Here is a 6,001-nt window from a genome sequence, read left to right on the forward strand (position 1 = left end):
AATCCACTATCCTTATTAGAAAGGAGTGGACCCACCTAGGGTGAGACAGACTATCGGTCCAATTGCTCTAGATGGCTGATCTCTGAGAGAGATAACCTTTAAGGAGTTGACTTGTAGCCATTGACCATGTGTTAGCAAGGAGCGTCTTAGAGTTGGCATATAATATAGGGGGGCAACCTGGGGAATAACCTTTCTGAATCCCATAGCAAGGCCTAATATTTGCTGTCTGGGAGAGGGGCCAGAGACAGGAAGAGAACATGAAGACATTCCAGGTGAATTTCACATGTTAGTATCCAGGGTGTGTGGGCGGGGAGGGGATGCAAAGGGAGCTCAAGAAGACAGAACATGGTTTGAAAATGATGGGGGCAGAAAATGTGCAATTACGCTTGATCTAATTTCATTATGCATTGTTACATTATCTGTAACAGCTCCCAATAAAGTATTTTGCTGTTGTTGTTTTTAATCATTTTATTAGGGGCTCTTACAGCTCTTATCACAATCCATCTATCCATCCATTGTGTCGAGCACATTTGTACATACGTTGCCATCATCTCTTTCTTTCTTTCTTTCTTTCTTTCTTTCTTTCTTTCTTTCTTTCTTTCTTTCTTTCAAAACACTTTCTTTCTACTTGAGCCCCCAATAAAAGGTTTTTTTAATACATTAAAAATAACAAAATGGTAGTATCATAAAATGAAACCACTCAAAGATCTGGAGGACAAAGAGGCACACCGCGTACTTCTCGAAATCGGAACACAGTTTCTTGGCAGGCTAAAGCAGAGAACTGAAAGTGCCCATCAGTTTGTCCCCAAGAGGCTTTGTAAGGACTTGAAAGATAAGTCCGCCAGTGGGGGAGATATTTGTCACAGATATGGTGCTGGTTCTTCTTCTTCTTTTAAAACATTTTATTGGGGGCTCATACAGCTCTTATCACAATACATATGGTACATACGGTACTGTGTGGAGCACATTTGTACATTTGTTGCCATCATCATTTTCAAAACATTTGCTTTCTACTGGAACCCTTGGTGTCAGCTCCTCATTTTTCCCCTCCCTCCCCCATGAACCCTTGATCATTTATAAATTTTGATTACTTTTCATGTCGTGCACTGTCCAGTGTCGCCTTTTACCCCCCGGGGTGCTGGAAATTCACTGCTGGCACACACGTTAGCCAAATCACAGAGGATTGACAACATTGTCTTGTACAATGGGCATTTGGATTGGTGATAATTAGGTGCAATTCCCTTGAGGGAGGATAGGGACCGAACACCTCAAGTCACTCCCTAGCCGCCATTGAGATGATTCGGACATAGAGACCCCATAGGATAGGGTAGAAGGGCATCTGTGTGTTTTCGAAATAGTAACTCTCTCCAGGACTGGAAAGCCTCATCTTTCTGGTGGTTTCAAACTACCGACCTTGCAGTTAGCAGCCCAACTACGTCACCAGGGCTCCCCACTTCACTTCAACATAAAGGGGTGTGTGTGTGTGAAAAAAACAAACCCTACAACTGGACCCATAGGGAACACCATAAAAAAGGTGAGAAAAGATAAAGTCAAGATTTCATTTTACTTTTGCCGCAATCAACGCCCAGGTGTGTGTTCTAGGGGCCAGCTGGACTCTCGGGTGAACCAGAGAGGAGCATGCAGGAGGTCACCTGAGGAAGCGCCTAGAGGTCTAGGCAGATCCAGTCGCCCCTCTGCCACACTTTCTGGGGTTCCTCATCTCTGCTAAGGGCAGCACCCAGCACCGATGGTGGGTGAGGGTGGAGGGCAATCCTGAATGGGGTGGAGTCAGAGCCACCCAGGGCTGGGAGAAAGGGATGGAGCAGAGCCTGGGGGCGTGGCTTTTAAATTTGGGCGTGGTCTATGACCCAAGGGGCGTGGCCTGATGACAAGGGGTGAGAGGAAGCCTCCGCCCAGCTTGGGGGAGATGGACTCCTGGTCTAGTGCACAGGATCAGCCCATGCATCCGGCTGGAGGTGTATAGGGAAGCGTGGAGGGGACGGGAAAATACGGGGACACTGGCAAAAGAGGGAACGACCGACGGAACGGAAGGAGAGGAGAAAAGAAAAAACGACCAAACTATAAAACACACTCACAGGACAGAGTAGAACTAGAGGCAGCAACTGGATTAATGGTTTCTTGGGGTTATTGCAGGACAGGTTGGGGTGTGGAACGGTGAGCTAATATATGTACTAGAGTGATGACAATGTTCGAAACCTGGTTGTGATGATTGCACAAATCTTCTGGATGTAATTGAACTGTTGGATTGTATGCTAGGTCAATTAGATGTCCATAAAACTGTTGGGGGGGGGGGTCATTATGGAAGGAGATAGTGTCATCTTTGTTCCCTGGAGGGGTTGATGGGTTTGAACGTCTGACCTTGTAATGAGTTTAAGCTAGATTGCTCTTCAAAATGGAGACGGGCCTTCCCCCATCCATTGAAAGCCTTAAATGTAAAAAGGGGTCCCCCTTGGGTATGTATTTGCCTCCCAGACTCTAAGGAGACGTGATGCCAGAATTCGTCCCTTATCCCAGCACGGATTAAGGGTCACAGACTGACTGCAGGAATCATTTCTTCTGGACCTAGGGACTCTCCATTTGCCAGCCCCCACAATCTCATGAGCCAATCCCAGGAAAATCCATCTCCTTCGTGGTTCGGTTTCTCTAGAGCAGCGGTTCTCAACCTGTGGGTCACAACCCCTTATGACCCTTTCACAGGGGCCGCCCGATTCATCACAGTAGCAAAATGATAGTGATGAGGTAGCAAGGAAAATAATTTTATGGTTGTGGGGTCACCACCACATGAGGAACGGTGTGAAAGGGTCGACGCCTTAGGAAGGTGGAGAACCACTGCTCTAGAGAAAGCTAAGACATCTGAGCAGTCCTATTTAGGAAAAATATAAGTAATGAATACTTAGAAAAGGCACCAGGTGCGCCCAGGACAAAGGCAGAGCTTCCTACTCCCACCACGAAGTGCAGTCTCAGCACCACACAGGGACATTCTACCCGGTCCCGTAGGGCTACCATGACTCAGCACTGACGACAGGGCAATGAGTTTTGAAGGACTTGTAAGAGACAAACGAGATGAAGACTTTCATACTCAAAGGAACAACCTTTGGAGTTTGCAGAGCATGGGGAGGACCAGGGACAGGAGACAAAGCACCGGCTAGACCTGGGTCGGCGGGCACACTGCAGTTGGAGAGCCTGGTGCCCGCGGCTCTGCCACTACCTACGTGTGACTCAGCAGTAAAATTAAAAAATAACTTCAAGGATCTTATGCGAGCGTCCTTTTTAAAGGGTAACGGTGATTCCGTTTGTTGGTGAAAATATATCCATGGCTCTCGAGTACTGTTTTTCATTGTTGTGAGGGACTGGATTCAAGTCTGCCGGCCCCTGGCCTAGACGGCTGATGGGTGTTAAGCTGGGGGAAATAGAGGAGTCCACAAGTGGGGGGAAAGATGTCAAGGAGTTGGTGAGTGAAGGGTCAACTACTGGGGTAGGGGGCGTCCGTAAGTTGTTTAAACTACTGAGTACAAAGCTGATGATCTCAAATGCAGGTCCCTACCTAAATTGAAAAATAAAAGGGGCTGATTGTGGAAAATCATTTATTAGTAAGTTTTGTGTCCCTGGTGGCAGACATCACACACTTAGCACTCCTTTGTAAAAGAAACTGGCAGAAAAGAAAAAAAAATGAAAGAAGGTAACGTGACCCTCATCACTCTTCTCTGGGGAGGAGTGGGTGGGAATTTTCTCTGACCCAAGTCAGGCCTGCCTGGAATTATCAACGTTTCTACTCCCATAAAGTTTCAGTCCTGGAAACCTCGTGGGCAGTTCTGCCCTGTCCTAGAGGGTCGACATGGGTCGGCATTGGTTCAGTGGCAGTGAGCGTGTGTGTGTGTGTGTGTGTGTTACAAGTAGACCTGGTTTGTGTGTTTGAAGGAGATGCTGTTACTCCTGCGCTAGATCTGCTCCTTTTTCCTAAATTTCACAACAAAGCCGAGCTCCACAGGCACACTGGCCCCCACAGGAGATGCTTCTGATCACCCAAGGTCGTCACAGGCAGGGGCTCAGGTGACACGCCAGTTTAAGAGGTGTTTCTGCCCACTGCTCTGTGTCCTTTGGGGCCACGGATGACGACTGTCTCTAACAGCAGTCCTGGATCAGAGCACTGTGTATTGAAATCTCTCAGCAACCCGGGAGGTAATCACTGTGGATAATCTGAGGGTCAAGAGTGGAGCAGGGACCTGCCCAGGGTCACCTGGCTGCCGTTGAGACATCTCGGTTCTCTGATGTTCACCGTTTCCACGGATAGTCTCTTGACATTCACAGCTTGCACAGGGTCCTGTGAGGTTAGCGGTTCAAACCCACCAGCTGCTCTGCGGGAGAGAGAGGAGGCTGGAATCCTCCTGTCAGGATCCACAGCCTTGGACACCCACAGGGGCAGATCTGCCCTGTCCTAGACGGTTGGTAGGCATTGGAATCCACTTGGTCGCAGTGAGGATGGTACAGAAGTGTCCTGGTGGCATAGCGGGTAAAGCCCTGGGCGATTCAAACCGGCCAGCCACTCCACGGGGAGGAAGATGAAGTCGTCAACCCCCTTGGGACCTTGGGTGATCGGAAGCATCGCCTTTGGGGACAAGTGTGCCCGTGGAGCTCGGCTTTGGAGTGAAATTTAGGCAAAGGCGCAGATCTAGCACAGGAGTGGCAGCATCTCCTTCCAACACACACACTTCAGGTCAACCCCCATGAAGATTAAATCATCCACCCAGGGGTGGATCTAGCCTGTGAATGCACCCGAGGGCACATGAGGGCAACCGTGCTTTGCAGGGGAGATGAACTAACCATTCTCCCACCGCAGGGACGCTGGTGGCGTGGTGCCACCAGCCGCTCTTGGGGAAACTCACAGGGGCAGTTCTACCCTGTCCTGTAGGGTCGCTGTGAATCGGCATGGAGTTGGTGGCAGGGGGTTTGGGAGTTGTGGCCGCCTGCCTCAGAAGGCCTGCTCTGCTGGGCTCAACACTCTGACTCACAGCGAGCCCGTGGGTGAGAGTGGAACTGCGCTCTGCGGTGTTCTCAGTGGCTGACTGCTCAGCTGGAGGTCACCAGGCCTTTCTTTGGAGGCATCTCTGGGTAAGCAGCCCGTGCGTTTGTGGTTCCTCCCACAGAGACGTGTCAGTGGTCCTGTGACATGCAGCGGTGGCCGTACTCCACACTCTTCTGGGTATGTCTGAGCCCCCCAACCTCCCATGTACAGGTGCCTGGGGCAAGGCCCCCAGGGACCATGGAGTTGTATGACAGTCCAGAGGGCCTCACTGGACGCCACTGACCAGACCAGGGCCCGGAAGCACTCTTTCCCGCCAGTCTGTTGCCAAACGGGCCTTTTCCCCTGGGAGGAGCGCATACTCTGCCGGAAGCTGGGAGGGCTGGCTGCCTCGTCTTTCTCCCCTTCCGTGGCTTTGACCATAGTTGCTTCCCCCCACCCCCCTTCTCCAGAGCCCTGGAAGTTTCCAGCTCGGCCCCCCTTGCCTGAGGCCTCCTCCTGTCTGCAGGCCCCACGACCAACCCTCACACGCGGGCTCTGTCCTTGTTCTCGAAGCTTCTTCCTTCTTCCACGGGGTGGCGGCCACGGCCCAGCCACACACCAGGTTTTGTTTGGTCTTCCTGTTGCTGGCTTTGGGTTTGTGTCCAATTTGGAGGCCGGGCGGCAGTAGCAGAGGACCGGCACCCTCCCAGTTCGCCACAGTGCCCACCACGCCCGGTTGTCTTACACCCGGCCAGTCACCCATGTCTGCCACCTGCCTGGACCCTGAAGTTGGCACACACACGTGGCCTCGGGCTCATGCCCACTCCCCACTCCCTCAGCTTCCAGCCCATCTCTGCCATGTCTGAGGACCACCCTGGGGTGGGGATGGGGGTATGCCCAGCCCAGCCCCCCCAGCTCCACCCCTACCTCTGGGCTCCAGGACAGGGTCTAGAACCTCACTTGCCTACAGGGGCCAGG

Source organism: Tenrec ecaudatus, chromosome 18 (genome assembly GCF_050624435.1).
Source record: "Tenrec ecaudatus isolate mTenEca1 chromosome 18, mTenEca1.hap1, whole genome shotgun sequence".
Classification (NCBI taxonomy): Eukaryota; Metazoa; Chordata; class Mammalia; order Afrosoricida; family Tenrecidae; genus Tenrec; species Tenrec ecaudatus.